The following is a 10168-nucleotide window of genomic DNA, read 5'->3' as shown; positions in this document are numbered from 1 at the left end:
TGTCTAGAGGTAAAATTTGTGCACACAGGCCACCTTTTCCTGAAAATTTACTCTGATGGCTTCCTCCTTGTATATTAATATGTCATTCAGTAATGGGCCAATACAGCAAAAGTGAATAAAACAATAAATGCAATATAACTTAAAACTTAACAGTAATTACTTTGAGTAATGGTATTTGTACTCTATATGAATTTTTAAAGCCCAAAATGCATTTCATACAGCAAGTTTCTATTTCAACCCTGTTTTAGTAGCCACCATGATCCATCCTTTCTGTGGAAGCAATTACTTGTCACGAGATTCTTACATATTCTCCCATAATTTAAGCATATTAACAAGCTAGTTGTCAATAAATTATTGGGACAAAGATTATGAAAAGTCTTTGTGTTCCCGAAATCAATTCCACTATGTGATAATAGTTTGTGTGTGTGTGTGTGTGTGTGTGTGTGTGTGTGTGTGTGTTTCTATAAGATTCTGCCTGCTCATTAATTTGGCATATTTTTTGCATAGCCATTCATATAAAAATTCATAAAATAGAAAAATGCATAAATATGTGAATTTTTAAAAACAATAAAAACTCAGAGCCACAAAAGGGATTGTGGGAGAAAGGCTTCTTCTTTTCCTCTGCTGGCAGCCATCAGGTGAGCCAAGATGGGTGCATACAAATATGATGTGATGTGTTTTCTTCTGAGGGCCCACTGCTGGCAATACCCACAGCGCTCTGCGCTGCACAGGACTCCCAGCCCCACTCGGCCTGATGAGGCAGGAAGGTTGGGATACAAGGCCAAGGAAGGTTATATCATTTACAGGATTCGTGGTGGCCGCAAACGCCCAGTTCCTAAGGGTGCAACTTATGGCAAGCCTGTCCACCATGGTGTTAACCAGCTAAAATTTGCATGAAGCCTTTAGTCTGTTGCTGAGGACAGAGCTGGACGCCATTGTGGGGCTTTGAGAGTCCTGAATACCTACTGGGTTGGTGAAAATTTCACATACATTTTTTTTTTTAGGTTATGCTCATTGATCCATTCCATAAAGCTATCAGAAGAAATCCTGACACCCAGTGGCTCACCAAACCAGTCCACAAACACAGAGAGATGTGTGGGTTGATGTCTGCTGGCTGCCATGGCCTTGGAAAGGGCCACAAGTTCCACCACACTATTGGTGCCTCTCACCATGCAGCCTGGAGAAGGTGCAATGCTCTCCAGCTCCACCGTTACCGCTAGTACACGTAATGTTTGTAAAATTCATGCCCAATGTACAATTTAGGACAGTCAAAAAAACTAAAAACTAAAAACTCTGCTAAAATTGGCAAAGTGTTAGGTTGCCTTAAGACAACGAACATATCACTATCATCTGCCCATACAGTCATCTTCTGAGATGTCCATGATCCTGTCTTTATCAAGAGTCCATAGACACCATCAAGGGAGATTCTCCTTGCTGCCGTTCTTGCAGTTCCTTTAGGTTGCTATGTTTTTGCTGTTTCAATTACACTCTTGTCAGGAGCCGACATTCGCCATTGCAAGATGGCGCTGGTTTCTGGGTTCTTCTTGAACTCAGCAGTGGTAAACAACTCTTATGCGCATGCGTGAAGCCCGCCAAAAGCCATGCTAATGAAGCTTTGAGGCAGGAACCAATCGAATCTACACACGCCTCCCTTTGCTCTATATAAGCGGCGCTGGTTCTGTGCTCTGGGTCTTCCGTTCTTAGCTGTCAGCTGCGCAGCCAGGCATCATGATGTATCCCCAATAAAGCGTGCTTCAGAAGGATCCTGTTGTGGCGTCTTCCTTGCTGGCGAGGCGGGCGGGACACACTCTGGGGGAATTACTTAGCTCTTCATACACTAGGATGAGGCCTAATAAATGTCTGTGACCTTCACTGTGGTTACTTCAGCCTAGTCACAGGTGAGAGCCTTTGTCTCTGGTGTATGTTATTGTGTCTCAAGGGTTTTACTTGAAAATGGAGCCCATGCCTTGTCAGGCTTCAGTGGGAGAGACTGCACTTAGTCCTGCTGGGGCTTGAGGTGCCAGGGTGGGTTGATATGCCTTGAGGGGTTTTCCCTTGGCTGAGAAAAAAGAGAGGGGGAATTGGGGGAAGGGGGTGTGAAGGTGGGACTGGGAGAAGGAGGAAGGGGCTGGGATCATGCTTTAAAGAGATTAACTAAGTAAATAAATGGAAAAAAAATGGGGCCCAAATTTCCTACCTCTTAGAAATAAGAATGCCACTGAGGGTTTTACTTCTTGTCCTGTTTCTGTGACATTTGTAGCCTTATGGTGTCCTTCTAATTTCCCTTTGTTCTGTCACACTGGGAAATCCACCCCCACTTTTTGTTCTATCTAGTAAGAGACACTGAGGAGACAGTAGAGGTAATCTTTTGTCTTTTTGCAAATGTTATGTAGGCTGTGGGCACTTTGCTAGGCCTCTGAAGCTTTTTGCTCCCTACTGCTTTGCTTGCCAAAGCAAAAGGAGCACAGAATCAAACTGTTAAAGAAGAGAAAGGCGAAAAGAAAAAAAAATTCTTGGCAAAAAATGGTTGAATTTGAAAATGTTATCTTTCCAGAAGATACATCAGTATTTCTTAATAAATACAGATTAACATACATGCCTTGTCACTCTTTTCTCATTTCTAATACGTTCCTTTCCCAGTTCAGTCACTGAAGAATTGAAAACACACTTTAAAATTATCAACAGTTATTTATTAAGCATCTATTCTTGGCTTAGCCCATGTTCCCTTGAAGTGACTCAGGCAGTGAATAAATGTGAAATCTCATTTATTTGCTTCTATGGCTTCCTGAGACACTAATTTTTCTTAGAATGGTCAATGATCATAAAAGGTTGAGTCCCTGGTGGGCAAAAATGTAAATCAGTGCAAGCAGAAGACAAACCAACTATCTGAAAATAAATGGAAATGTTATAAAAACTCCCATCTATCCCTTTAGGTTCGCAGGTTAAGTATCCAATAGAGACAGTGTGTGAAGCTTATATTTCACTTTCAAAATTTAATGCTAGCTTTCATATTGTATAAGTCCATTATGTTTATATGCAGCGTAGTAAGCTAAGGACTGTTTAGAATGTCTCACCTCCAGAATTCATGTTTGATTTTCCTTCTTCCTGAGCTAGAGTATTTTGTGTTGGTTTGATGTACTGTAGTTACTTGGGGTTTAATCTTGTATAATAATTAACTTCAATTGATCCACTGTAGTGTGTTAGCTAAGTGCTGGAGCCTATTAAATCCGACTAAGAATCCTACATTGCCTTCCTAATTTCCAGCATCATTATACTGCTGGAAAAGCTGATTAATGTAAGGACATTGCAAACTGGGCTTTTGCCTCGTGAAGTTTTAGAAAGGATGAACAAACATTCCATTAAAAATTATTGCATCTAATAGATGTCAATACAAAGGAGCTTTGGTTTTATCAAGATCTAGTGAAGTTTCTGTTTTTTTTTTAATAACAAAACTGTGTCATTAAAGGGATAAGACATAATCCTAGAGCTTCACTTATTAATACAGAACAAATAAGGCTGATTTAAAGAAGAAGAAGAAGAAGAAGAAGAAGAAGAAGAAGAAGAAGAAGAAGAAGAAGAAGAAGGGAATCTTATTGAAAGTATAGTATGCTCAGTAAGCCCCTGGAAAAGAAAATCAAAAGACTGCCAATGAGGAAGAAGGATTAGATTGAGGGAGAAATTAACAAAACAATTGCAAAGAGATACATGTAAATGCAGCTGTAAAATGAAACATTCGCAAACACACATTTTTAGCCTTTAAATAAAATATCCAACTAGATCTTTTGAAAGCTTTGGTTAAGAGTTACCTTGCAATAACTCAGGGGAGACAAAGGAAATTAGGACTTGGTTTCTCTCTTTGAGAGACTTAATTTCTCTTTAAAAAAAAAAAAGCCTTGCTTGCATTGGTCAATTGAAATTCTATTTTGAACTCATGTTCTTGAACGTTCTAAAATTGGAGTCTACTTTCATTCCTCATGAGCAGAATCTACTGGACATCTTTACTTTTGCAGATTCATACACATTATTTTAAGAACTAGTGTTCGTTCTTTGAGATAGATAGAAAAAAGATGTTGGGCATAAAATTGAGGCATACCAAGGTCAAAAGAATGTCTAAGAGATGATTGAAATATAAATCAGTGGGTCTAGAGATGTTGATCAGTGATAGAATATATGCTTGATATATGTGAAGTCTGAGGTTTAATCCCTTATACCACCAAAAAGCAAATTAGCTTATATTTTGTTTTATCTCATTATTTCAAAATTTATGAATGTACAAAAATGATTCTATTTAATTAATGATTTTGCTTAACTAGATTTTCATTGGAATTTTTTTTTTAGAAAATTCTTATAATACCCAATGTCATCATTAGAAAGAGGCAGAAAATGTTTTTTATAATTTAATATTTGATGACATTTGAGTATTAAGCTAGGGTATATATGATTCCAAACAGTTGAGGACTACAGGCATGCATTATAAACATTACAGGTAGTCCACCAGAGATACTCTCTCAGACATAGTTTATAGTCAATTGAAAGTCTTCATTTCAGGTGGCTGGGACTACACTCAGGCAGTCAAATCCTAACTGTAACTTCAATCATTTAGACCAAGGTACTTTTAAAGGCAAAGTTTACATCCCGGTATCTCACTGGGCAGTTGGCAGCTGCAGTGGGAAGGTCTGCAAAAGCAGATAGCTTAACAGAAGCTAAGAAAAAAACAGATGGAAGTGGAGGTTTGCACAAGGGAGCAGTTTAACAGAAGCTAAGATAGGTGATTGACTGGAGGAGGGAATTACATAAGTAGACTAACTGAAACCAGTTAATTGGGACATCTTAGCCTTGAGTACTATAATGGACTTGGGTAATTTTCTATAGACTTTTCCATCGAGGAGATCAAATTCTAGTTAAATATGAATTGAACTAAGCAAGAATAAAAGATGGAGGAACCTCTGCACTGTCTTACTCTGTCACACATTGAAACATGATTGGGAAATGAGATTTTATAGAAGAATCTATAGAAATTATTAGTTGGACATCATAGGATTTAACTACATTTTTAGGCCTGTTCCCATGTACAGTCTAAAATTATCCTTTCAAGTAATTAATTATAGGAATTTGGTGCTAGGTGGGTAAGTTTCAGGGTTAGGGTGCTTCATCATAGACAAATTAGAACAATTTTTTCAAAGCTTTTGGAGAAACTTGGAGGTACCAAATTAATTTGTAGACATATCCTCCATCCATATGCATGATTTTATAGTTAAAAGGTCACTCAGTTGACTGAACAATATCATTCAAAGGGTTAAATATTGAGCCATGGTTTCACCACCAGTTGAAAATCTGTAATATCAGCATCTCTTAACATCTCTGAGGTTTAGTTTTCTTATTTCTTATTTTTTTTTTGAATTGGTGAACCAATGCGTTTTTAATGGGGTCACTAATAAGACTATGGTGAGGAGTGATTTACAGGGGCAGGGAAGACTCAAAAGCAACTGCATCACCCAAAAGTCCATCTGACAAGAGTGACAACCTAAAAAAAAAAGTGGCATTCCAGGAGCTTTCTGCACAAGATGCAAGAAGTTTAGTAGGTCTCAGAATCTATGCTTTGCATTTCAGCTCACCAGTCTCCTCTCCAGCAGTTTTTATTTTATTTTTTTGTGTTGTATTTTTTAAAAATTTTTTATTAATTTATTTTTGTTACATTTCAATGGTTATCCCATCCCTTGTATCCTCCCATTCTTCCCTCCCTCCCGCTTTCCCCTTATTCCCCTCCCCTATGACTGTTCCTGATGGGAATTTCCATATACAGGGGAAGTTTTCTTATTTATAAAATGGGAATAATGATACTTACCATATTGTTAGGGTGTAAAAACTAAAAGAAGTAACATTTTCTTTTTTCCTAAGCTTTAAAGAACTACAAAAGAATGAATGATAATGTTGACAAATTCTCAAGTAACCAGAATGCTTCATTATCTTTTTAATCATGACAGCATCTGAAACATGGAGTAGTCTCAGTTGAAGATTTTAGGGAGAGAGAACAGGAACCTACAATAGGGAAGAAGGAGTGTGCCCAAAAGGTACTGAGTCTAGTTGAGTAACCCCAAGGAAACTCAACAAATAGTCCAAATATTATAGGAGGAGTGATAAAATTCTGTTTAGTCTCAGTAACCCTGTATGTAGAAGTGACTGATATATTAAATTGGAACCCCATCATATATTATTTATATAAATGTAAAATTGTAAATTGCCTTAGAATTTTTTTTTAGTTCTTCAAAAGTTTAAAGGGTTTATATATGACTCAGTAATCATATTCCTAGGTGTATATTTCAAACAAATGAACACACATCCTCATGAAAGCCCATACTACAACATACATACAGCATATTGTATTGATTATAGTCCCCAAGTAGAAACAACCTAGATGTCCATCATGTGATTAGTGAAATATGTATTGTTTATGCATAAGATATTATTCAAATATAAAAATGAATGAGGTTTAATATGTTGTAAAGCTCTTAAGAACTTTAATAGCATGTTAAGTGAAATAAACTAAGTACAGAAATCACTTTTAATTCTGAGACAGGGTTTCTCTGTAACAAGAGCCCTGGCTGTCCTGGATTCACAGAGATCTGCCTGCCTCTACCTCCCCAGTGCTGGGATTAAAGTCATGTGCCACCATGCCCAGGTCAGAAATCACATTTTATATGATTACATTTATGTCAAAAATCCAGAATAATCAAACTCATATAGATATACAAGACATTAATAGTTTCCAGAGGTAAGGAGTAAGATAAATTAAAGAATAAAAGCTAATTGGAATAGCGTTTCTTCTTAGAGTTAAGAAAATGTTTAAGAATTAGGTAGTAATGGTTGTTATACAATGATACACTACTGATTTGCATACTCTAAGAGATGAATATTAAGACTATGATACTTGTTTGGCTTAAGGAAATATTTCATATGAAGGAATAATTTTAGTTGAAGAGTAAAGGTGAAATATTTTAAAGAACTTTTAAAGTTGAATTTATTCTTTGCTGGTTACATAGGTATATTCTGGCGACACTCATGGTCCTATCTCTCTTATCCCCTCACAACCTACCATCCTTTCTCTTCCTACTAAGTTCCAATTCCACTTTCAATGTCTTTTTGTTTTTCCTTTGTGCCCACTGGTCTTAACCAGGGGCACCTGCCTAGGTGTAGGTAACTCACAGGTGGCTAGAACAAAGAGGAGAGTGAGTTCCTCTCCTGCAGTAACTCTCTGTTGCTGTTTGATCTTTTGGATGAAATAGGGCTTTATGTGCTTTACCCAGATCTGTGGATGCATGCTTAGGGGCTCCATCTTGTGAAGACCCTATGCAGGTAATCTGTGAGTCCATGTGTTGCTGTTAAAATACCAGTATGGCATAATAATATTTATTATTAGGCCTATAATTATTATAATGAGAGTATTTTCTCACCATCCAGCAATCAATCATGACACAGACACCTTCTATATTTTAAAATAGCCTTAGTTAACCTGGGGCAGGGCAGACATTAATCCCCTATACTACTTCCCTTAGTGGAGCAGGTATGGAATACCTGTCCCAATCCCGTGCCATCTGGTTCTAATAATTTCTATCAAGCTACATCCCATCCATAATCTCACATAGTTGCTAATGCTCTTCATCTGGGCCAAATCTCCATCCACACCAGCCATGTGCTTCTCCTCCACCTCACCCATGGCAGCATTCTTTTTTCCTCTCTTCTACTCTGGTCCCTCCTTCCCAAGATCTTGTCTTCCCTAGCCCTGGAACCCTAGCCATGCCTTTGCCATTTTCCCTGCCCAGGTGTGATGGCCTTTTATTGGTCAAAGAGGTTAGGCTCTTAGGCAAGGTACAGGTGGGGCACAGAGACAGCAAGCAGTAATTAGCATAAAAGTACATCAGACCAACCTCCAACATCCATAAGTACCATGGCCATATCATGGCCACAGAAAAGCATTTTGTGGCCTTCCTTCCCATCTGGTTCTTACATTCTTTCCAGGCCCTCTTTTTTTTTTTTTTTTTTTTTTTTAAATCTCTGAACATTAAAGGATCGGTATGTGTGAATAAGAATGGTTTCTATAGGCTCATATGTTTGAATTCTCAGTCCCCAGTAAGTGAAACTGTTCTGGAAGCATTAAGAGATGTGGCTTTGTTGGAGTAGGTGTGACCTTGTAGAAGGAATTGTGCCCAATGGGGGTGACATTTGGGGTTTCAAAATCCTAAGGTAGACCCAGTCTTACTTTTTCTGTTTTCTACATGTGGATAAGATGTAAGCTCTTAGCTACTTCTCTAGCAGCTATCTGCTGCCATGCTCCCCACTCCTCTGAGACTAAACTGTAAGCAAGCCCTCAGTGAAGTACTTCTATTATAAGAGTTGATTTAATCATAGAGTCCCATCACAGCAATAGAACAGTAACTAAGGCAGTATGCATATCTTGTTTAAGGCTGATCACTCAGTAGTCACTTGCTCTAAGCACCTTGACCAGCTGTGAGTTTCTGCCTTATCTCCAATTTATTGCAAAGAGACATATCTTTAATGAAGATGGCATTAGTCTATGAGTATTAAACAAATATTTGGGAGGTAATACGATAGCATGTTCATTTTAGAAAACAAAAGTAGTAGGGTCTCACCTAGTGCTTATGAACTCCTTAGCCATGGGCCTTTGTTCTGTTCCATTGTACTTAGCACAAAAACCCTCTTTGTAACAGGTTTCTAATCAGAAATCCCTTGTTTAGCTGTGAGTCTCAGTGTCGGTTTCAATCTCCGACTGGGTAGAGCCTGTCAGAGGACAGCTATGCTAGGCTCCTTTCTGCAAGCATAGCAGAGTATCTTAACAGCTGGCTCTCTCCTATGGAGTGGGTCTCAGGTAGGGCCAGGGATTGGTTGGACATTCCCTCAACCTCTGCTCTATTTGTTCTATCTTTATCTCTGCATGTCTTGTGGACAGGGTAAATTTTGGGTCAAAGGTTTTGTGGGTGGGTTGGTGTTCTCCTCCTTCCAATATAAGTGGTATCTTCAGCAAAAAGCATTTCCCTCTAGGACAACCATAGTAAAAAACTAGGGAATTCCTAGGGAATCAACTTACACTAAAGTAATTTGAAAATAAACAATATTAAAAACTTAATACAAAGACCAACCAAAATTATATAATTACAACAGAATGACCATGCAAAATTCCTACAATAAGTTGTTATTACAATTTTTGTTATATTTATATAGCCACAAAGTAAAATGCTTGACCTTATGGTACAGAAATAATTCTTTGGGGCAGTTCAAGGGTAGATAATGCCTGAGGCCATTCTACTATGTGTTAAAGGACCTAAAGCAATCATAAGGTTAAACTGAGGCATGTGGAAGAAAATGATAGTTATAAAGTGACCAATTTTCTCAAATTCCTTATTCATATGTTAAGCTTTTATTATATCTGGATCAAAAATCTTTTGTCTTAAAAGTTTTTGTATATTATTTTGAAGATTCTTTTCCTCCTCATCAAATTGGAGATGACAAACTGACATTCAATTTTAAATATCATAAAATGAGCATAATATATAAGTTATGCTTTTATGTTAGATGAGATATTATCAAAGAACTCTAGGTCAAATATTATTCCACTAGTTTTCCAAGTTACTTATTTTAGAAAGATTAAATGTTCTGATAACAATTATCATACTATATTAAATACTTATTTGCTTTATTATAGTATAATTAAATACTTATTTGCCTTGTTATACTACAACCAAATGCTTATTTGTCTTTTGTGGTTCAACATGTACAATATTCTTCCTAAAACTATCTCATTAATAGAATCTCTTAGTATGTATATTAATTATTAATCTGCATCTATATTTATATTACCACTTAGAAATATTTAATATTTTTGTGTAATAGGAATAGTTTTCACAATAAACATTCATTATAATTATATTTTATAATTATAGTTTCCTAATAATACATATAAATTCATACCTTATTTGGTTAATGAGACATTCAATAGATAAATTACAAAATTGTTTTACTCCAGATTTCAACATCAAGAATGCTTATCTTTTCTGCAAATGAATACACAGATATTAGTAAGTAGAATGCTTAGTTCTACTCATGAAATGGGTGTGATGCTAAGATGGAATACTGATTGTGTCATGACATATAT

At 36.9% G+C, this 10168-nt stretch overlaps 1 pseudogene; it reads left to right on the top strand.

The window, feature by feature from the left end:
* Positions 1 to 648: 648 nt before the first annotated feature.
* LOC127185424 (60S ribosomal protein L15-like) lies at positions 649 to 1220 on the top strand (annotated as a pseudogene).
* The last annotated feature ends 8948 nt before the right edge of the window (positions 1221 to 10168 follow it).

Source organism: Acomys russatus, chromosome X (genome assembly GCF_903995435.1).
Source record: "Acomys russatus chromosome X, mAcoRus1.1, whole genome shotgun sequence".
Taxonomy (NCBI): Eukaryota; Metazoa; Chordata; class Mammalia; order Rodentia; family Muridae; genus Acomys; species Acomys russatus.
The sequence above is the reverse complement of the archived record's forward strand: the minus strand, read 5'-3'. Positions and strand labels throughout refer to the sequence as shown.